Raw genomic sequence first — 24,779 nt, forward strand, 5'->3', positions numbered from 1 at the left:
CAACACATAGGTACCTACACTAATCTTTGGTGGGATTGTTACCTTATTAAACCTTTCTGGTCCAAAGTCGAAGACATATTGTCATCTATTTGTCCACAAGCTCCTCCACTGTCTCCGAAACTTGTGATTTTGAATTTACTGTACATCCGATTCTTCCGCCTTCCTTTAATAGAGTGTTGTGGTTACAGATGCTCTCCATGGCTAAAGCCATGATTCCACTTTACTGGAGGAAGAAGGATACACCTCCAATCTCTCATTGGTTGGAAAAATAGCCCAGATCTCTAGACTGAAAGAGTTATGTCATGTAGCTCAGAGGAATGTGGGAAAATATAAACGCATTTGGTCTGCCTGACTTTAGTTTCTTCAAGATCCACAACAATATGGTAGACTCTCCGCTTCATAGGAGCATAACTGACACACAACTTGAGTACAGTGTCTGATTTTATTATATAGGTTAACATATATTTAATTTCATTTAGGCCACCTAGTGGTACATAAAGGGGAGTTCATCCCATCATTTACTCATCTTTGCCTTCAGATTTGTCACTTAACTATTCCTAAATTCCGTAGAGGTATACATGTACTAGACGTCTGGTTTGATGTTTAGATATATTTTTCTGAACGTTTATGCTGTAACTGTTTGCAATGTTTATTCCAATGTAAATATATGTTTATTAACATATGCAATTGTTTTGAAAACTTAACAATGAACTGTACCTTTATTGTGTACGTTATTGGAGAAAGAAAAACCTAATAAAAATATATGAAAGAAAATTAACTCCAAAAACACCTGGATTCCAAGGCTATTTGCTCTTGTAATCCGCCTTATACTTTTTTCAGCCTGAACATGGGCTGTAAACATGTCCTAAGTAATAAAACACTTTGCATACTGGTAAGATTAAAAGTAGTGCAGGGCAGCAGTCTTGCGATGCAGTGTAGGGAGACTGCACCATGTTGCGCAATATGGTCCAACTACAGTCACTTGGGGGTGGTTTGAATGGCAGCTCACAGGGGAACTTTTTAAAACTCATATACAAGTGCTGTAAATATGCTTGACAACATGATATGCTGCTATTAAAATTTGGAAGATCAGTGTGAGGGATTTTATTATATTCTAGGAATATAAAAAGATGGAAATCAGCATAACTTATTTTGTACAAGACTCATTTATGCTTCATGAATGAACGAGTATTAATCAAGGTGCACACAATACTCCAGTACCTTTCCATTTAAATGACCATACGCGGCACATTTCTAACCAGGGTTAGGAAGGCAATACAGCAAAGCTTATAGTTATTAGGGTATGCAATGATGCTCTATTTTCTAGATCTGTCTGGTGAAAGAGTTTGTTTGTAGATGACCATACACAGCTGGATGTCTGACCACCACTGACTGACTGTGTTCAGTCACATTGCATGTCCTTACCCTGAGCTGACATGCATTCTTACCGCAAATAGTGCAGCGTTTAACAATAATTTAATGTCCACTGCGTGTTTTGCAGGTTCAACTGCTGTTGACCCTCAATAAAAGCAGACATGATCATTTTAATAAACGCACCGTTTCGTCGCAGGAGCTAACGTCAGCTGTGTGTTTGTCCGCTGAGTTTGTCCTTACTCTTCACAAGACATTAAAAACACTTCCCACCCAACTCCCCAGAATTAGCACCGCTCAAAAATGCAGCGAAAATAGATTTTTAAAAAAGAACTCATACGTGTGAACCCATACTTGCCTACAAGAAATGTTTGGAGGGATTTTGCCAAAAGGGGTATTACCAAGTACTGGCTGATGAAATTCTCCATCTTTTGAACATGCCAAATTTTATTTCTCAAATTTTCATTACCATTATTTTTATTACGTATAAAAAAATATTACTTTTATTATATCACAAGTAATTTTTTTTTAACCCATAGTGTACAAACTGAAAGAGGGGTAGACATACCTGAATGCTTAAGGGTATGTTCACACGCAGAGTCAAAAACGTCTCAAAATACCGAGCTGTTTTCAAGAGAAAACAGCTCCTGATTTTCAGACTTTTTTGTGCCACTCGCGATTTTCGCTGCGTTTTTTACGGACGTTTTTGGAGCTTTTTTCAATAGAGTCTATGGAAAATGGCTCCAAAAACTTCCCAGGAAGTGTCCTGCACCTCTTTTTCGCGGCTGTTTTTTTATGCGTAAAACAACGCCATGAAAAATGATCCGTCAGAACAGCTTCCAATTTTTCGGGCGTTTACGGACCGAAAAACGGCCGAAAATAGGCCGTGTGAACATACCCTAATAGGCAACTTCCTCTGGTCCCTGATCAGCAGGTACTGAACCAGCTCCCCAACCTACAAGAACTGAATATATTTTAGTATCTTTGTGTTACCAGTTAGGGTATGTTCACACGGCGGGGGTCCGTAACGGCTGAAATTACGGGGATGTTTCAGCCTGAAAACATCCCCGTAATTTCAGCCGTACCGGCATGTGCAGGCGCTTGAATGCCGCGTCAATTACGGCCGTAATTAGCGCTGCTATTCATTGGAGTCAATGAATAGCGGCTCCAATTACGGCCAAAGAAGTGACAGGTCACTTCTTCTACGCGGGCGTCTATTTACGCGCCGTCATTTGACAGCGGCGCGTAAATATACGCCTCGTGTGAACAGACAAACGTCTGCCCATTGCTTTCAATGGGCAGATGTTTGTCAGCGCTATTGAGGCGCTATTTTCGGGCGTAATTCGGGGCAAAAACGCCCGATTTACGTCCGTAAATAGGCCGTGTGAACATACCCTTATATATACACATTATAGTGGAAATTTACTCCTAGAAAACGGCATACATTATAGTGGAAATCTGCTCCTGGCATAGATTTCACACTGTGGGGACTCGAACGGTAGAGGCCCATGCCGGGGGTCGTTCCTTGACCCCATAATTGGACAACCCTCCCTCCGGACAATTAAATAAATTTACAAAGTAAATCGTTTCTGCTTACCTCACCGCTCCGTGTCCCCCTAAGAAATTACGTGGCTCATACATCGTACTGGAGCTGGGCATCGTCAGGTCGTTGAATGTGGCGCAACACTGATGACGTTGAGTGCTTCATCGCCTATAAGGCCCTGAAGCTGCTCGGTGTCAGGATCTTGAATGAGCCGCAGAATGCAGAGTGGACCCGAATAAGAAAAGAGGAGCAGTGAAGTGAGAATAATTGTTTTACTTTATGTCCGATTGTGGGGTGGGGAATAGATGGAGCATGGCCATGGTCAGTGCGCCACAATTCTGCATACAGTCACGGCCAGCGTGAAGATGCAACATATTTATTTTGAGGCTTGTGCCTCTTAATAAATCTGTATGGTTTTGAGGTATCAGCGCTAATCTAAGACCTGAAAGGACAGGTTTTCATCCAATGGGATCTGTACCTCCAATCCCCCTTAGAAACCCAGTCAACAGCTGACGCAATAAGGGAGATCTATCAAAACTGGAGCAGTTGCACATAGCAGCAAATCAGGTTGTGTCTTAATTTAGGGCTGTGAAATGAGAGCTGGAATCTGATTGGCTGCTAAGAGCAACTGCTCCACTTTTCCCTTTTCACTGGTTCTGATAAATTTCCCTCAAGGTTTTTAAGAACTATATTCGTAATCCAGTGAGAACGACCTGTAATACTGGAACACAAGATGCATGTAAACATATAAAACAAAGCAGAACATGTACTGCAGTCTATACCAAGGAGGACACGATCTTCAGGTCTCACTGTGGTAGCAGCAGTGGTTTGATTTGTGGTGTGGTATAAACAGCCAAGGAAGAGTCTTACCAAAGGCTGCTCTGAGCACACCAAACAATGGAATTTCTATAGCTGATAGACACTAAAGCTGCCCACACACAGATGGAAAATCCAATCTCTGATGCCACTTATCTGCCAGGAAGACATCAGAGGACAGTCAGGTTGTGCCTATACCCAGTAAATTGTGAGCGGCTCCTTCTAAAATTGGTGGGTTCCACAGACAGCGACCAAATGTCTAAAACAAATAAATAAGTTTCGGTATACATCATGAAAGCATTCAGTAGCCTCTAAATTGTACCTAAATCGTACCTTAAAAACACTTGGCTGACCCCTCCTTTTCTGTGCCATGGTTGTTGGCGCTTTAATAACACAAGTTGCTTATCTGAGACTTAGGCCTTATTCAGACGAATGGGAAATACGTCCGTGCAACGCGCGTGATTTTCACGCGCGTCACACGGACCTATATTAGTCTATGGGGCAGTGCAGACATGTGCGTGATTTTTACTCAGCGTGAGTCCGCTGAAAAAAAGTTACGACATGTCCGTTCACACTGAGTTTTTTTGTATCAGGCAGAAAAAAATCTGCCTTGACATTCTTTCAGGATTTTTGATGCAGATTTTGAAAGGCCATCGTTTTTTGACACGCCAAAAACACTTTAAACAAGCGGCACATTTTTTTTTTCTGAATACAATTGATTTCAATGGAGGTTTAGACACAGAATCCGCTCCAAGATAGGGCATGCCACTTTTTTTTCTGCGAGTGGTCAAAAACTGCCTGGGAAAAAAAAAACACTTCTGCCTCCCATTGAAATTAATGGGGGGAAATTTAGGGTTTCTGCATCAAACTCAGTGAAAAAAAACAAAAAACTGTGTGAACTAAGCCTAAAGCCTCTTGCCATCACCACCCACACTGGATGTGCTAATGCCATCAATACAATTCCCCAGCACTCGGAATCACTTGCACAATAGAGAGGGAGGGGATTTGTTAAAGGTGTTATCAGGAAAGTGAAAAGGTTTTCTTAGGGGCTGCAAATAAAATAAACAAAAAAAGCAATATTTGCCTCTCTTTGCCCCGGTGATCCAGCACTGACGCTCCAGCGGCACTCCTGGTGGATGTCTACATGCACGTAGCATGTAACTGCTGCAGCCAATCAGAGGGCTCAGCGGGACTTAGTGGCAACAAATAGTATTTCTAGAATAATGACAGAAATACAACATATGGCTGATGAGCCCCGCTGAGCTCTATGATTGGCTGCAGTGGTCACATACTACGTTCATGTAAACTACCACCTGGGACTGCCACCGGAGCGACAGAGCTGGATCGCTGGGGGGCAAGTATAGGTAAGTACTGCTTTTTGTTTTATTGCATTTGCAGCCCCTAAGAAAAAAAATCCACTTCCCGGATAACTCCTTTAATTACTGGTGCAAGGGAAAAGTGGAGCAGTTGCCAAAAGCAACCAATCAGTTTCCAGTTAATTTTTTCAGCTTGATTGGCTGCTATGGGCGAATGATCCACTAGCACAAGTCTTGATAAATCTCCCCCAATCAGTGCAGATTATAAAACATGCCAGCCAATCAAAACAAACCTATTTTGTGCCACTGCTTAGCAGACATGTAAAAAATTAATCTTTAATCCAAATCCTAACAGATTTCAAGTAAATAAATATTCTGATTCAAAACTGGTCAGAGACATAAAATGACAGTTCAAGTGACAGCCAACTAATAAGTGAGGAGATAAGAGGCAATATGTACGGCTGACAGCTGCTTATCTCAAGGGAAACACAAGATCAGACAAGAAAATAAATAAACAAACCGGTCCCCACAGACATGAGATCGTGGAGGGACTCCACTGAAATCAGCAAGAAACAAAAGCTATCAGTTGCCCATAGCAACAAAAGAAATGACAGCTTTCAAAGCCCGTAAGGTTGTCAAAGTGTGGGCACAAACATTCATTATAAACCTGACACCACCGCTAGGGAAATCCATCACGTTACCTGCTCCTGTCCGGCTCAACCACAAAACTAAACGAGGTCCCCGGCACGTAATAGAACACGTGACGATTGTTCCAGGCGGGAAAAAGAAGGCAGCTGATTGGTTGTTGGTGTTGCATTCGTTTGATTTCGATCGAAAAAAAAAGTTTGCAATGAAAATGTCCAATAACTGTATAGAAGTGATAGATATATCAGTAATAAAGATGTATGAACATCTATATGCAGTGTAGCCGCTCTCATTCTATAAATCACTGGTCAAGCTATAACTGCTCTGGAACTACAATACCCTGGTAGCTGGGAGTTGTCGTTTTAGCCGCATCAGTTTTAGTAGCCAAGATGTGTCGATTATGGTGTAATAAGTATTAAATAGCAGATCCATGTAAAATCAAATAATTCCAAGTAAATGTATGTTTTCCCTGTACATAGATATCACTGAAAAAGACTGGCTAGGTCCAGTGCACAATATGGTAGCAGTGTGAACAGATAACTAATGGCCACTTAGTATGTATGTGAAGGGGGGATCTTTGCCTAGAACAGCTAGACAAGGCCTGTGTACTGCCTGCCAATACCTACCACCTACCTCCAAGGTTCCCAAATTGGCGTGTGTGTACCCCAGGGGTACATGCTTTGAGGCAAAATCGAGTGCAAAGGAAAAGTGAAGTAGTTACCCATAGCGACCAAACAGTTCCCACCTTTTGCAGTGGCAAAAACCTGATTGGTTAAAAAGCCTAAATATCCAAACCTGACATTTTATCTAAAAGGACTGTCCGATCAGACTGTTGCCCAAGAACATTAGGGACTGTTGTTGTATTTATCACTTGACTGGAACTTTTCAATCATGTTCACACAGAGTTGTTTAGAGTGTTTTTTGGGGGGGTTTTGTCAACATGGTGGCGTTTTTTGATTTGCAAAAAAAAAATTATTGCCACTGTAGTTGCAGCATGACAAGGGATGTTTCCTAGTTAGATCGTGTTCACAACAAATGTATTTAATTTTTGTTAATTGTGTACAATGCACTGTAAAGAAAATAAATGTTAAAGACATGTTCACAATGCGTCGGATTAGTTATGTATTTTGGGTTCACACTTCACACTGAAAATCTACAAAAAAATAAGTAAAGTGCATCTAAAACTTTATTTAGATGTTGTTGAAATTATCGGTGCGTATTTGAAGACAACTCCAGTCGTGATGTGATTTCATGAACTTCTAAAATGAATCCCCTTCTAGGATAAGGTACAATAAATACAATATTTAAAATTTTATTCAGGTCTCATGATTCATAATTTTCATTTTTAGTGGTTGTCCCGCAATTTACATTTATCATCTATTCACAGGATAGGTGATAAATGTATGATCATCGAGGGCCCCTTCACTGGTATCCTCACCAACTTCTAGGACAAGGGTCCGACCCCCATTCCTCCTCACTGCACAATTGCAGTGTAGAGGATTTTGAATGGAGTGGTGGTCGCACATGTATGCTGCCAAAGTACATGGGAATGATGGATACAGCCAAACGCTGTACTCAGCTGTCTCTGTCGGCCGCATAGACTTTAAATGCAACGTTATCACACATGCGCAAGCACTGCTCCATTCAAAGTTATCACTGCAGTCATGCAGTGAGGAGGAACAGGGGGCTCGGGATCCTCGTTCTAATGATTGATGGGGATCCCAGCAAAGGGGCACCAAGCAAATATACATTAAAGGGGTTATATGGGGACCAAAAATTGCATTGCAATAATGTATTTATGTGAAACGAAGTAACTTACTAATATAGTTTAATAAAAAATTCTGTACTAAATGGTGCAGTTCAAACCTCGTGAATTGTTCCCAGAAGTCCTGGAGCTTTTCTAATAATGATGACGCTGCCACTTGGCCCCACGTGACTGAGGGCTTGTTTCATGTGCTGTTCTTGAACATGACCGCAAGGGGCTGTCACATTGCCTATTGCTTGAGTCCCAAGCAGACAATCATCTAGCGCTTTGCTCGGGACTCCAGCACTGCTCCCGACGACCATATTTGGTCAATTCAGGGGTTTTCTAATCGCTGGTGTTCCCAAGCAGAGCATCAAGCGATGCTCTGCCTGGAGACTACAGCATTTCTGCCAATGTCACGGTCCATATATGGACAATGACGTCGGCAGCAGTACTGGAGTCCCTGAGCAGAGAATATACGGACAGTGATGTCGGCAGCAGTACAGGAGTCCCCAGTCAGAGCATCAGCTGATGCTCTGCCCGGGGACTCCACAGTCTATACAAAGTCTAAGCAGAAGGATACCTGTAAGATTCCAGACAGTAGCAGAGGCTTTGGCACAGATGGAGCATGATGTGGCAGGTGGTGTCAGACGTGGCGGATGATACCAGGCGTGGCAGATGACACCAGAGGTGGTGTATGACAGCAGTCGTGGCAGATGGCACAACGCTCGATAAGGCACAGGAATAAACAGCACGGGATACAGGTAGCAGGGCACGGGAACACTGAGAGCAGGATACAGCTAAGGAACCGTTTGCACAACAACAACCCTCAGGAAAGGAATGAAAGTATGGAGCCCTTTTTATAGTCCAGGGTTATCTAGGGATTGGATAGAGAATCTTTAGTAATCACGTACGCTGGCCATTTAAGGCTGGGGACGAGCGCTCGCGCACATGCTAACAGACAGTCCAGGGCTGGTCGGCTGCACGACCTGAAGTCTCTTAGGAGGGAGATGCTGGCAAGTGGCCAGGAGTCTGCGGTCGCGGAACTCCGACGTAGGTGAGCGGCGGCAGACCACGGCCGCAGCTGTAACAGATATCTATATAGTGATAGATGTATCACTCTATGATGATAAAGTATAATGATAGATGGATAGTGATAAAGTATAAAGATAGATGAATAGTGATAAAGTATAAGGATAGCTGGATAGTGATAAAGTATGAGGATAGATGGATAGTGATAAAGTATAAGGACAGATGGACAGACAGACAGATGATAGATAGATAGATAGATAGATAGATAGATAGATAGATAGATAGATAGATAGATAGATAGATAGATAGATAGATAGATAGATAGATAGATAGTGATAAAGTATAAGGATAGATGGTGTCGTGGAAGTCAATGACTCAAAGTATATTAAACTGAAATTTAGTACAGTGTTCCAACAGACACTCATGCCAGGAACTATATCCAGCATCCTAATCAGGAGATTTCATACCGATATATATGGAGAGAGGAGAAATAACACACAGACGCTGCTGGTATGCTCAAAATACTCCTCTGGGGGTTTATTGCCAAACTCACTTACAATTATATAATTCAAAGGGGTGTTCACTGTTTTGAACATCAATAACAGACAAAATGCTGCCAATCAACAATTGCAAGAGCAAATTCTTCAACACAATCGATATTCGTGAACCTCCATTGAATCAAGCAGGAGTTGGTCACATTCATTTTAAACATCCACAAACCCCTCGCTGCCAGGGGTTCATACAGCCAGTAATGTATTTTGGTGATGATTTCTTTAGGGGCCCTGGATGTGAGCCAATACCAATGTCTTTCACTATAATTTGTGTAGGTAGTTATATTACTATGACACAGATGGCAATTGGGGTATGTGTCAGAGTCATTCATTGAATACAGGATGTTATTTTACAACGGTATTCAAGCCGGCGGTTTGATGTTATATTCCTACAGACTTACTTTGGATGTTATACTATATCAAAGTTTATATGCCGGATTCTCAAATGTGTGCTAGAAATCAGTCTGTACTGATTCCCACCTTATGCCAGTCTGACAATGAATACAACTGGTGGTTTTTAAGGACCCTTACACACAGTATTACAAGCTGGCAGTGTGCTAAAAGTGTATCAATGATTATTCAAAACAACATTCAAAGTTTTCCCTATTGCACTGGATTCTCCATTATCATGACTTAACCATTGAAGCCCTTGTGCTACTACAGGATATTACTCACAAATATCCAACTTTTCTGTCACCCACAGTCAGTACCTCCCAGTTATTATCTCAGAGCAAACGGGTAACCGGATAACTATTGATCCTTAATGATTTTACACTAAACTAAATAACAAATGACACACTACAACCGAGCAGCACAAGTTTTTTCTCACTGCCCAAACTACAATCCTTTATTTCAAAAACTTCACATGTGAGTCACAACTTCTCTCAACCATGCGCTACGTCACCGCATTACAAAGGGGGGAAGTCATCACTTCTCACAACTTTTTCTGAATAACAATGTAATTGCCTGCAAAAATTCTCTCATGTCTTTGATATCAACAACTCAAGATTTATACATCTTCAACAACAACTCAAGATCACACTACGCATCTGCAGTGTTTCATCACACAAAAAGTTTCAACATACCTTTTTGGATCCATCCTATCATACCATTACTGGATAAAGTGCCCCGTCCAGAAGATGTGACATCATGACAGCTTCATTCCAAGGCTTACCCAATACATGTGTGAATGGTGTAAGAATAAGCTCCTTACCTACCACGTTTTTTTTAAAAATTCACAGATGTAAAGCCAGACCTCCCCAGCGATAGCTATCAGATGAGCAATCTCCTGAGTTTTTTCGGCACCATTACTGTAGTGGAAGTCAATGGCTCAAAATATATTAGACTGAAATTTAGACAAGTGTTCCAACAGACACTCACGGCAGGAACTTTATACAGCATCCTAATCAGGAGATTTCATACCAATATATATGGAGAGAGGAGAAATAACACAGAGACGCTGCTGGTATGCTCAAAATACTCCTCTGGGGTTTATTGCCAAACTCATTTACAATAATATCATTCAAAAGGGGTGTAGGCTTGAGGTTAATCAATCAGAGGCAATGTGACAATAACTCTTATTCAGCCAATAGCATACAATGAGAATATTTCAAATGCATTATTATAATTCTTCATTAAAATGCTGATATCAGGTAACACCTGGAAACAAGCATACAATAGAGTGGAGTTAACTGTTCTTTCCCATGAGGGAGTTTGTTGCGCTAACGAGAAAAATCTTGCAATTCTGATAGCTTTATGTCTGGGCGTTCAGCCAACCCACTAGCTATGGATGCATGAAGGCCAAAAAACACATAGAGATAACATATTTCTTTGATACTTGAGCAGAACTATGTAGAGGAAAGGTCATTAAAATAACAGAGAATACATATCTTCGTAATTTGGCATCCTGCTTGATAATTCATAATGTCATTTAATACAGAGAATATAAGCAATTTGACCATTCATCACAATGAATAGTGATAAAGTATAAGGATAGATGGATAGTGATAAAGTATGAGGATAAACGGATAGTGATTAAGTATGAGGATAGATGGATAGTGATAAAGTATAAGGGTGTCGCGAAGGGTCTGTGGACCCACTGGGCCGTACCGCCTTGGCGGTAAGGCAGCTGGCCAACAGGGAGCAGGTGATTGTCTATAGTTCTATAGGTACCTGTGGCAGCTTAGTCAGCAGCAGGGCAGGCTCGGCTGGGACTTTAGGTAGCAGACGGACGTCAGGCGAGGTGAAGCAGGTCAGACGTGGATGCAACACGGCACGACTTTGGCACAGCTCGGTGCTAGACCAGGAAGGTATGGATTGCTAGGAACAGGAACTGGAAACAGGCATAGGTACAGGGACAGGGACTGGAACAGAAAACACACTAGGAGGCCATCACATAGACAAACTATAGGGAAGACAACAACGCTCAGGCATAGAACTATGGGGCTGGACCCCTCTTATAGTCCAGTGTACTCACGGGTCAAAGTTCGTCCATGAGGTCCAGTGCGCGCGCTGCCCCTTTAAGAGCGGGCACGAGCGTGCGCGCGCACTCTACGGGATCCGGAAGAGGTGAGTGGACGCGAGCACTGGCAACTCCTGAGGAGGAGGCTGGGGCCAGCGCTTGCCGAATCGTGGCTGCAGCTGTCAGGGGGATGTTGGAGCTGACAGCCCGCAGCCACGGACAGAGTAGGGGCATTGAGGTTCTCCTCTGGCTCCCAGGACCTCTCTTCAGGACCAAACCCCCTCCAATCCACCAAATAAAAAGTCTTTCCTCTCACTCTCTTGGTGTCCAAGATCTCCTTGACCCCAAAGATGTCCGAGGGGCCGCTGGAAACAACCGCAGGGCTGGGAGTCTTGGAATAGCGGTTCAGGATCACTGGTTTCAGGAGGGAGACATGGAAGGAGTTGGGAATCCAGAGAGTAGGAGGCAGCCGAAGCTTGTAGGCGACAGGGTTGATCTGCTGCAGGACCTCGAATGGTCCGAGGAACCTGGGGGCAAATTTACATGACGGCACCCTCAGTCGGATATTCCTGGACGACAGCCAGACCTTCGTGCCAGGAAGAAACAGAGGAGGCTCTCTTCTCCTTATGTCAGCCTTCCGTTTCATGCGGTCCACTGCCATTAGGATGGAGGATCGAGTCTGCTGCCAGATCTGCAAAAAGTCTCTAAACGTGGAATCAGCTGCAGGTACCTCAGAAGTATCAGGGACCGGGAGAGGAATTCGTTGGTGCTGGCCGGAGACAATGCAGAACGGTGTATTTCTTGTAGACTCACTGGTGTGATTATTGTAGGAGAACTCCGCCCATGGGAGCAGCTGCACCCAGCCATCATTCTGCTTGGAGATGAAGTGGCATAGGTAGTTCTCCAATATCTGGTTGATCCTCTCGACCTGACCATTAGGCTGAGGATGGTAGGCAGAAGAAAAGTCCAACTTCACGCCAAGAAGTCTCCAGAGGGCTCTCCAGAACCTCGAAGTAAACTGAACCCCCCGATCAGACACAATATGCCGCGGCAAGCCGTGCAGGCGGAAGATGTGTTGGATAAATAACTTGGCCAATTGAGGAGCAGAAGGAAGACCGATCAGAGGAACAAAGTGGGCTATCTTCGAAAATCGGTCCACCACCACCAGACAGCACTGCATCCAGCAGAGAGAGGCAGGTCCGTGATAAAGTCCATCGCTATATGCTGCCAGGGAGCATTGGGCACAGGCAATGGCTGGAGCAGACAAGCAGGTCTGGAGTGGGTGGCCTTGTTGGCTGCACGTACAGCACAGGAAGAAACAAAGTCCACAATATCCTTGGGCAGAGTGGGCCACCAGAAATTACAAAAAATCAAATCCCGGTTCTTACGTAACCCCACGTGACCTGCCAGTCTAGAGGAGTGTCCCCAGCAGAGGATTCTTCCATGATCAGCCAGGCGCACAAAAGACCTCCCTGGAGGAATGTCCCTAATTTACAGGGGATTAACCGAGACAATGCAAGATGGATCGATAATGTTCTGTGGACTCTCAATGGTGTCTTCTGTCTCGAAAGACCTGGACAAGGCATCGGCCCTCACATTCTTGTCGGCCGGGCGATAATGAAGCTCAAACTGAAAATTTGCAAAGAACAGTGACCACCTGGCCTGACGAAGGTTCAGCCGTTGGGCCGTCTGGAGGTAGGTCAGATTCTTTTGGTCCATAAAAATCAAGATCGGATGAGCTGCGCCCTCTAGTAGATGTCTCCACTCCTCCAGAGCCAATTTGATGGCCAGTAACTTCCGATCCCCAATTGAGTAGTTGCGTTCTGTGGAACAGAAGAGCTTGGAAAAGTATCCACATACCCTTGACTTGCCTTTTGGACCTCTCTGGAACAGGAGTGCACCAGCACCGACAGAGGATGCGCCCCCTCCAACGAGAACTGCAGAGAGACATCCGGATGATGGAGGGATAGAGGCTGACTTGAAGGCACTCTTCAGGCTACAGAATGCGGACTCTGCCTCGGGAGTCCACACCTTGGTGTTCATACCCTTCTTAGTAAGGTTGGAGATGGGAGAAGTCAGTGAGGAGAAGTTTGGAATAAACTGCCTGTAAAAATTAGCAAATCCCAAAAAGCGCTGTATGGCCCTCAAGCCTTGAGGACGTGACCACTCCAGGACAGACTTTACCTTCTCAGGATCCATCTTGAGACCTCGATTCGCGACGATGTAGCCCAGGAAGAGTAGAGCATCCTTGTCAAATACGCACTTCTCCAACTTGGCGTACAGACGATTCTCCCTTAACCGTAGCAGAACCTGACGGACATGTCTCTGCTGCATCATAGGATCTGGGGAGAAAATCAAGATGTCATCAAGGCAGACTACAACACAAACATAGAGGTCACGGAAAATGTAATTCACAAATTCCTGGAAGATCGCGGGAGCATTACACAGGCCGAAGGGCATTACTAGATACTCATAGTGTCCATCATGGGTGTTAAATGTAGTCTTCCATTCATCACCCTGGCGAATCTGGACTAGGTTGTAAGCCCCACGCAAGTCTAGTTTAGAAAAAAAATTTGCACCACGTATACGATCAAACAGTTCGGAGATCAGTGGCAACGGATATTTATTCTTCACCGTGATCTGGTTGAGACCAAGGTAGTCGATGCGAGGGCGCAGAGAGCCATCTTTCTTTTTGACGAAGAAGAACCCGGCTCCTACCGGGGAGGAAGACCTTCGTATGAAGCCCCTTTTTAAGTTCTCTTTCACATAAGAGGACATACCCTACCACGGGGAAGGGATGCACCAGGAATCAATTCAATAGGGCAGTTTTACGTCCGATGTGGGGGCAGTGTCTCCACCTCCCTCTTGCTGAAGACGTCCGAAAAGGCAGCATAATGACCCGGCAATCCTGCCAATGACCTAGGCAGCGAAGGTTGAGCCGAACGAATCCGCACCAGGCAACAACCTTGACACTCAGGGCCCCACTGGAGAACCTCTCCAGAATTCCAGTCCAGAACTGGGGCAAGGCAGGCCCAGCAACATAGGGTTAACAGCTTTGGGCAGGACATATAAAAACAGAAGTTCGGAGTGAAGGGCTCCCACTTGGAGCCTCAGCGGCTTGGTCACAGCTATAACAGGATCTGGCAGAGGTAGTCCATTTACTGAAGCAACTGTCAACGGGCTCTCCAGAGGGGTGGTGGGCAATTTCAGAAGGTCCACCAGATCTCTGCGGATGAAATTAGCAGCGGATCCAGAGTCCAGATACGCAGAGACCTGATGCGTTTTCTCGCCGGATACTATGGTCACAGGTATGGGCAATTTAGACGGAAGTCCATCTTTACCCAAGGTCGTCACTCCAAGCAACCCTAGGTTTTGTGTTTTTTGGGGGCACAGGCGCACCAGATGGCCATCGAGACCGCAATAAAGACAGAGTCCAGATGTGCGTCTGCGTTGTCTCTCTTGGGTAGATAACTTATAATGGTTCGTTATTACCGACTTCTTAGGAGGATCAATATCGCAGGGGTTGCTGCAAAGTAGGGACCATACTAGGAAGGGCTCCCTCCCGTTGAACCTCTTGGAGGCGTTCATGGATCCGTATATCAATCCGGGAAGACAGAAGGATGAGGTCATCCAGGGTAGACGGCAGATCCCGGGCGGCAAGTATGTCTTTAATTCTGGAAGATAGTCCATGCCAGAATGCAGCCACCAGAGCCTCATTGTTCCATAAGAGCTCTCCCGCCAGGGTGCAGAAGTGGATAGCGTACTCGCTCACGGAGGTGTCTCCTTGTCGCAGGTTAATCAAAGAGGCCGCTGCAGATGAGACCCATCCAGACTCCTCAAACACCATGCGAAAAGTCCGGAGGAAGGCAGGGAAGTCACGGGTCTCTGGTCTTTGTCTCTCCCAGATAGGCTTCGCCCATGCAAGAGCCTTTCCGGTGAGGAGAGAAATGATTAAAGCGACCCTGGCAACATCAGACGAAAATGTCCTAGCATACAGGCTGAAGTGGATCTGGCATTGATTAAGACAACCACGACAGGTACTTGCTTCTCCATCATAGCGGTCAGGAAGTCACAAAGAAACACGTGGGTCAATACTGCCAAGTGGTGTAGACTGAGGATCCACATTGCCAGGAGGTGTAGTAGGAGGAACGGCAGCTTGTGCCTCCTGCCGACGTGCAAGAATGTTCAATGCCTGGAGGAGTTGGTCCTGTCGAGACCGGAGGTCCAGCATATCCGGTCGCATCTCCTGTGACGTCGTAATAGTCTTGAATCGACCAGCGGGGTCCATGGCCTGAGCGTACTGTCGCGACGGGTCTGTGGACCCACTGGGCCGTACCGCCTTGGCGGTAAGGCAGCTGGCCAATAGGGAGCAGGTGATTGTCTATAGTTCTATAGGTATCTGTGGCAGCTTTGACAGCAGCAGGGCACGCTCGGCTGGGATTTTAGGTAGCAGGGGGACGTCAGGCGAGGTGAAGCAGGTCAGACGTGGATGCAGCACGGCACAACTTTGGAACAGCTCGGTGCTAGAGCAGGAAGGTATGGATTGCTAGGAACAGAAACTGGAAACAGGTATAGGTACATGGACAGAGACAGGAACAGGGACTGGAACAGGAAACACACTAGGAGGCCATCACATAGACAAACTATAGGGAACACAACAACGCTCAGGCATAGAACTAGGGGGCTGGACCCCTCTTATAGTCTAGAGTACAAAGGGTAGATGGATAGTGATAAAGTATAAGGATAGATGGATAGTGATAAAGTATAAGGATATCTATTTATTGATAGATCTATCACTGTATAGTGATAAAGTATAAGGATAGATGGATAACGATAAAGTATAAGTATAGATGGATATTGATAAAGTATAAGGATAGATGGATAGTGATAAAGTATAAAGACAGATGGATAGTCATAAAATATAAGGATAGATGCAGGGACGTAGCTAAAGGCTCATGGGCCCTGGTGCAAGAATGCAGCTTGGGCCCCCCTATTCCTCCCCAACACCACCAGACAACTGCGCACATCTATGCCCTGCTGCCTTGCCCGACAGACCCCATGGATGCTGCCACAGTATAATGCCCCCCATATATGCCTCCACAGTATAATTCCCCCCATAGCTGCGCCATACAGTATAATGCCCCAATACAGTATTATGCCCTCCATAGCTGCCACAAACAGTATAATGCCCCATACAGTATAATGCCCCTATAGCTGCCCCATGCAGTCTAATGCCCCCATAGCTGTCCCATACAGTATAATGCCCCCATAGCTGCCCCATACAGTATAATGCACCTCATACAGTATAATGCGTCCAATAGCTGTCCCATACAGTATAATGTTCCCATACAGTATAATGCTCCCTCAGCAGCTATCATATCAGCCCCCCTTCCATACCCAGTATAATGCCCCCATATGTACCTAATAGAAAAATAATAACATAATTACTTACCTATCCCCGTTCCCACGATGGGTGGATGAGATCCTTCTCATCTGCACTGTTCTGTGAGTGACTCGGCGCAGACAGGCGGGCCCCCAAGGCTTAGGGGCTCGGTCGGAACTGAGACCGTTGCAACCCCTGTAGCTACGCCACTGGATAGATGGATAGTGATAAAGTATAAGGATATCTTATTTTTCTAGGACGTTTCAAGGCTTAGAACTTTAGCAGAAATTTTTCACATTTTCAATAAAATTTCAAAAGGCTATTTTTACAAGGACCAATTCAGTTGTGAAGTGGGATAGAGAGGCTCGTAATACAAACCCCCATAAATCTCCCCATTTTAAAAACTGCACCCCTCAAAGTATTTAAAACAGCATTTAGAAAGTGGCTTAACCCTTTAGGCGTTTTACAAGAATTAAAGCAATGTAGAGGTGAAATTTACAAATGTAAATTTTTTTTGTAAAGATTCATTTTTTATTCATTTTCTTCTGTAACATAGGAGGTTTTGCCAGAGAAACACAACACAATATTTATTGCCCAGATTCTGCAGTTTTTAGAAATATCCCACATGTTGCCCTAGTGTGCTAATGGACTGAAACAGGCCTCAGAAGCAATGGAGCACCTAGAGGATTTTGGGGCCTTATTTTTATTAGATTATATTTTAGGCACCATGTCAGGTTTGAAGAGGTCTTGTGGTACCAAAATAAAGGAAACACCCAAAACAAGACCCCATTTTGGAAACTACACTCCACAAGGAATTGACATAGGGGTGTAGTGAGCATTTTTACCACACAGGTGTTTCATAGATTTTTTTAGAATTTGGACGTTCAAATGAAAATTGTTTCCAATAAGATTTTAGCTAAAAAGTGTTAGCTAAATAAAATCTATTTCCACAAGGAATAAAGAAAAAGCCACCCAAAATATGTAAAGCTACTTCTCCAGAGTAACTAAATACCCCATATGTGGTCATAAACTGCCATTTGGGCACAAAGCAGGGCTCAGAAGAGCTCAGAAGGGCTCAGAAGAGAAGGAGCTCCATTTGGCTTTTGCCAATCCAGATTTCACTGGATTGATTTCTTGACACCATGTGGCTTTTACAAAGCCTCTGTGGTACCAAAACAGTGGAAACTCCCCAAATGTGACTCCATTTGGTAAACTACACCCCTTGACGAATTCATTTAGGGGTGTTGTGAGCATTTTGACTCCACAGGTGTTTCATAGATTTTATTAGAATTGGGCAGTGAAAATAAAAAATTTATTTTTTTCCAATAAGACGTAGCTTTAGCTCAAAGTTTTTTATTTTCTCAACAAGTAAAAGGAGAAAAGCACTGCAGAATTTGTAAAGCAATTTCTCCCGAGTACGGCAATACCCCATATGTGGTCATAAACTGCTGTTTGTACATACGGCAGGGCTTAGAGTGGAGGGAGCGCTATTTGGCCTTTGAACTGCAGATTTTACAGAATTGGTTTCTGGGCGCTTTGTCGCATTCGCAAAGCCCCTAAGGTACCAGTACAGTGGAAATCCCCCAGAAGTGACCTCATTGTGGAAACTACACCCCTCAAGGTATTCACCTAGGGGTGTAGTGAGCATGTTAACCCCGTATGTGTTTTCCAGAAATTAGTGTGCACTCGATGTTGCAGAGTGAAATTTGGCAATTTTTCCATAGATATGCCAATATTCCCGGTTTTAGAAACACCCTACATGTGGCCCTATTTTTTTGCCTAGACATTCGAGAGGGCTCAGGATTGAAAGAGTACCAAAACTAAGGAGAAATTGAGGCCTAATTTGGCAACTTACAAAGTATTAGTTGACAATTGCAGAGGCTCTGATGTAAAATAATAAAAGAAACCCCTGAGAAGTGACCCCATTTTGGAATCTACATCCCTCAAGACATTTATTGGGGGGTGTAGTGAGCATTTTCACCCCACAGGTCATTTCCGTAAATGATTGCACTGCGGATGGTGCAATGTAAAAATTAAAATTTTTCAGAAGATATGCCATTTCAGTGGCAAATATGTTGTGCCTAGTTTGTGCCACTGGAGACACATACCCCAAAAATTGTTAAAACGGTTCTCCCGGATATGGCGATGCCATATATGTGGAAGTAAACTGCTGTTTGGGCACAGTGTAGGGCTCAGAAGGGAGGGAGTGCCATTTGGATTTTGCTTGGTAGTAGTTTTGCTTGATTATTACTGGTATTTTAGTTTATAATGTGGAGGCATACAGTATGTAATCTGTGCGGTGTACATGAGTGCATAATAAGAGGTTATAATAATGGGGTAAATAATAAAATTAGCAATCCACGGATGTGTGTTATGCTGTGAAGCAATCCTTTATGCACAGGCTGGTGTCGCACTGATAAATGGTGTAGTTTCTTATTCCCGTTTTGGTACACACTCCGTACCTTTGCAGTTTGGGGAATTTTGCTGGAAAGTGTTGTCCTGGTATAATATGGGCACCCTCGCTTCCAGCCAGGGGCGTAGCTAAAGGCTCATGGGCCCCGATGCAAAGGTTCTTCTTGGCACCCCCCAAAACTTCTCAGGGCCGATGGCCCGCAGCTTTCAGATGCATAGCTGGGTCTCCTAAGGGTATGTTCACACGACAACGCCAATTACGTCTGAAATTTCAGGCGAAAACAGCTCCTGAATTTCAGACGTTTTTACTAGTGCACACGTTTTTCGCGGCGTCTTTTACAGACGTAATTGGAGCTGGTTTTCATTGGAGTCAATGAAATATGGCTCCAATTACGTCCCAAGAAGTGACATGCACTTTTGACAGCGGCGCGTAAAAAAAAGTTCGGAGCCGTTTTTTCGGGCGTAAAAAGCCTGAATTACGTCCGTAAATGGGGCGTGTGAACATACCCTAAGTGATCCAACAATGCAGCACTAGCAGCCAGAGGTGTCACTAAGGACTTAAAACATCAGGGGGAATAGCCCCAATAAGTGCCCCCTCAAAAAAAAAAAATGTGTGCTTGTATGAATATGTGCATATATATATATATATATATATATATATATATATATATATGAGACAGCATATCTATACCACTACGACCCTAAAGCTATGGATAAGATTAGATACAGTGGCTCGACAAACAGTATCACACATGATAGGATTAGACACAGTGGCTCAGCAGACAGTATCACACATGACAGGATTAGATACAGTGGCTCAACAAACAGTATCACACATGATAGGATTAGACACAGTGGCTCAGCAGACAGTATCACACATGATAGGATTAGATACACAGCTAAACAGACAGTATCACACATTATAGGATTAGATATAGGGCCCAGCAGACAGTATCACACATGATAGGATTAGATACAGTGGCTCAGCAGACAGTATCACACATGATTGGATTAGATATAGGGCCCAGCTCACTGACATTGCAGCTCCAGCACTGGACCCAGGAAAGGTAAGAATAATAATTATTTTGCTTTTTGACGTGATACAAATTATTTGTGTGTGTTTGTTTTTTTACTAGTTCGGTTGTTGGACTACTTCAGATTCGAGGACTACTTCGATAACTGAATTTTTTTTTATTCTCAATAAAATGGATAACGAGGGTTGTGTGGAATTTTTATTTCAATAAAATAATTTATCTATGTCTTTGTATTTGTTTAAGCTTTATAACTACCGCCCTAGTAATTGTCGCTGGCTGATTCACAACGCCCATTACTAAGGGGGGGACTTAATGTTAGACATGAAGAGGTTAACACTAATCCTCATTATTACACTGGTACCCAGCACCACCAGGAAGAGCCGGGTATGATCTAGTACCCGACCATCTGTAGTGACAGAGGGGCACTGAGGCGGCCGCAGACTGGTATTATTAGGCTGGGTAAGGCCAAAAACTGTGACCATTCCCACCCTGGTAATGCTAGGCTGCTGCTGCTATGTTGTATCTGACTGGTTATAAAAATGGGGGAACCCCACATCGTGCTGTCCAATTATTTATTTTAAAAAAATGACGTGGGTTCCCCCCCCATTTCTCATAACCAGCCAGATACAACACAGCAGGAGCAGGCTAGCATTACCAAGGTGGGAAGGGCCACTGTTTTTGGTCTTTCAAGCCTAATAATACCAGCATGCGGTCACCTCAGTGCCCGACCATCACTACAGATGGTCGGGTACTGGATCGTACCCGGCTCTTCCTGGCACCCCTGGTGGCGGTGGGTACCGGGGTAATAATGGGGGTTAGTGTTAGCCTTTTCAACGGCTAACACTAAGCCGCGCCTTAGTAATGGACGCTGTCAATCTGTCATTAGTAAGTTGGCAGCGATAAAGTTAAAAAAAAAATTCAAAGACATAGAAAAAATAGATTTATTTAAATAAAACACCCCCACACAAACCTCATTAACCATTTTATTGGGAATAAAGTCCGACGTAGTCCAACAACCGAACCTGTAAAAAAACACAAAAAAAAACATTAGTAAGTGCCTGTTCACATCACCGCTGCCCTTCCGTTGATGGGTTCCGTCGGGTTAACCCCTCAACAGAAAGGCAAACTGAAACCTCAGCTTCAGTTTCCCTCACCATTGATCTCAATGGTGACGGAAACGTTGCTAAAGATTTCCGTTTGTCACCGTTGTGGCAGGGTTCCGTTGTTTTGCTATGTCGACTGCGCTATTGATTCTGCCAAAACAACGGAAGCCATTCACAACGGTGACAAACGGAAACGATTAGCAAAGTTTCTATAACCATTGAGATCAATGGTGATGTAAACGGAAGCTAAGGTTTCCGTTTGCCTTTACGTTGAGGGGTTAACCAGACGGAACCTCTCAACGGAAGGGCAGCGGTGATGTGAAAAGGCCCTTAGATACAGGGCCCTAGATACAGGGCCCATGTGCATGTGTGATACTGTTTGTTGGACCCTGTATCTAAGCCTAATGTAGGCTTAGATACAGGGTCCAGCAGACAGTATTCTTATGCAGTATAAGCTGGGGCCCTGTATTTAAGCCTAACACACGGTAGGCTTTAAAGGTTGTCCAGTCCCTAAACATTGATCGCCTATCTTCAGTATAGGTCATCAATAGCTGATGGGTCGGGATCCCACTCCCGGGAGCCCCGCTAATCAGCGGTCTTGTAGGGGGTGCAGAGCTCGTACGAGTGCTGCTTCCCCTTCATTTCCCTCACTTGCTCACACTGTGAATCGCTGACACGTCTGTGTCGGTGATTCAGTGTGAGAAAGTGACCGGAATGAAGGGGAAGTAGCGCTCGTACGAGCAGCTGCAACCCCTTCAAAACAGCTGATTAGCGGGGGTCCCGGGTGTCTGACCCCAACACATCAGAAAGACACTAAAATTAAACTTACCTCCTCTTCGGCCGCAGGTCCTCACTCCATCAAGTGTCGGGATGCTGTGCGTAGCCCATAGCATCGTGATGTTATGCGCTGCGCATAGTGCTGTGATTTCAGAGCCTTTGATGCGCTCCAGGAAGAGGAGGGTAAGTGCTGTCAGTTACTATAGTAACAGGGACACGTGTAGTTTATTACATAGGCCCCAGTTACTATAGTAACTTTTCATTGATGTGGTGCGGGGGGCTGCGAACCCCCCTGGCTTCTGGGCCCGCTCGCAATTGCGACCACTGCGACCCCTATAGCTACGCCACTACTTCCAGCATATATGTTGGGGCCCCTCCCTTCCTGGTTCCCTAATTTTAGGGACTTGATAAATCGCCGCTTGAAACAGAAGCAATGTTCCTCTCTGGCCTGCACAATTTCATATTTTTCTTTCCTGAATTATGGGAGCCATAACTTGTTTTATTTTTTTCATAGACGTAGTGGTATGAGGGCTGTTTTCTTGTGGGACGAGCTGTACCATTTTGGGTTACATGTGACTTTTTGATCACTTTTTATCCATTTTATTGGGAGGCAAGGTGATAAAAAAAACAGCAATTCTGACATAGTTTTTAGTTTTCTTTATATAGCGTTCACCATGCGTTATAAATTACATGTTAACTTTATTCTGACGGTCAGTACAATTCCCGCTATACCAAATTGAAAGGGAATGTGTCGCTAGAAATTTTTTTTTTTTTTTTTAGTTAAACAGTTAGTATATAAATGATTAAACATTGTTCTAATTTTTTTAATTTCTTCACGAGTCAGGAAATATTATAAATTAGATTCTAATTTATAACATTTTCCTGTGCTGGTCACTAGAGGGAGCAATTCCCAAAATTGCAGCATTGGCATGTGGTAAAGCAACCACATTGCTTTATGCTGCAAAATTTGAGAAGACACTCTCGCTCTAGCGTCCTCAACAATCCCCCCTCCTTTATCCTGGCTAGTGCCAGGAGAAAGGAGGGGATTGAATGTACAAACCTCCTACACTGTGTGTCGCCATTTTTTGAGCGAATACACAGTGTAGATACAAACACAAATAAATCATTTTTTTTTTTATAAAACACTAAAAGCAAATTGATATAAAAATAATTTTTTTCGCGACACCCTTCCTTTAAAGCACTTTATGTTTTTTTTATGTTTTAGAACTTTACGCACAATAAAATTAGTTTTGTAAAAAAAAATGTATTTTTTCTGTCGCCATGTTGTGAGAACCATAAGTGTTCATTTTTTTTTTTGTCATTTCAGGTTTTTTTCTATTCCCCCCCAAAAAAAAGTTAATAAAAGTTCATCAATAAATAATATGTCCCCCAAAATGGTGCTATTAAAAAGTACAACTTGTCCCGCAAAATACAAAACCTTATGTCGACGCAAAAATAAAAAGGTTATAGCTCTTGGAATGCGACGATGGAAAAACTTAAAAAATGGCTTGGTCAGTCTGTATCCTGTTTCCCGCTATCAGTCTGCATCCTGATATCTACTGCCAGTCTGTATCCAGCTACCTGAGACAAGCCTGAGGCTTACTACCTGTTATGATTGCTCTGTCCTTTCAGAGACCCCTGCTCACTCAGGCTTTTTAAACAACTATGCAGGTTGAACGAGTCAAGAACGAGACGAGATTAGGAACGCCAACAAAGACGTATGGACAACCTCTGTATAGTCACTTTGTATAGGCCACTTTGTCCGTAACTCCTCTTTGAAGTCGGGAAACTCTCTCCGAAGTGAACTACGCCAGTAAAGTTGTCTTGCGGTAAAACTACTACCACCGTTCAGGCCTATCTCGACTCTGATGCCATAGGAAACTTTATCCATCAGGCCCTAGTGACTCATCTCAGACTGCCAACTTTTCATCTGGAGAAACCATTGGCAGTGGCTTCCATTGATGGTCAACATCTTCCTGAGCCCATTCTGTTTGCCACACTGCCTCTGACTCAGCAGCTGGGCGTGCATCATTCAGAGAAAATCCCCTTCTATGTATCACCAGTGTCCATTAACTCTTTGCTTCTGGGACTACTTTAACTACAGCAATATGCCCGAGTCCTTGCTTGGACTTCTGACCAAGTTCTACAGTGGGGGTCCAGCTGCCATACTAATTGTCTGGCAAGAGCTGAACCTGTCTCCGCACCGCCGGTGCCACAGAACCTGTCTGGCCTACCTCCTTGCTACTTGTCCTATGCTGATGTCTTCAGCAAAAAGGAGGCAGAGACATTACCTCCACATTGACCATATGACTGTCCAGTTGACCTGTTGCCAGGGACAACTCCTCTTTGGGGTCGAGTCTATCCGTTTTCTCTACTGGAACTCAAGCCATGTGTAAGTACTTCAGAGAGAACCTGGAAAGGGGGTTTATTAGGAAGTCCTCTTCTCCAGCTGGAGCCGTATTTTTCTTTGTCCAGGAGTATGGGTCTCTTTGTCCATACACAGACTATCGTGGTCTTAACATAATTACAGTGAAGAACAAATACCTGCTACTATTGATTACCGAACACTTTGAGGGGATCTGTGGATCTGC

General features: G+C 44.0%; 1 non-coding gene across 1 annotated transcript; it reads right to left on the minus strand.

Annotated features, from left to right (window-relative positions):
- Positions 1-3,676: 3,676 nt before the first annotated feature.
- LOC142658288 (small nucleolar RNA SNORA11) lies at positions 3,677-3,808 on the minus strand. Its single transcript, XR_012850115.1, has one exon. It is a non-coding gene; the product is annotated as a small nucleolar RNA SNORA11 (small nucleolar RNA).
- Between the last annotated feature and the right edge of the window lie 20,971 nt (positions 3,809-24,779).

This window comes from Rhinoderma darwinii, chromosome 7 (assembly GCF_050947455.1).
Source record: "Rhinoderma darwinii isolate aRhiDar2 chromosome 7, aRhiDar2.hap1, whole genome shotgun sequence".
NCBI lineage: Eukaryota > Metazoa > Chordata > Amphibia > Anura > Rhinodermatidae > Rhinoderma > Rhinoderma darwinii.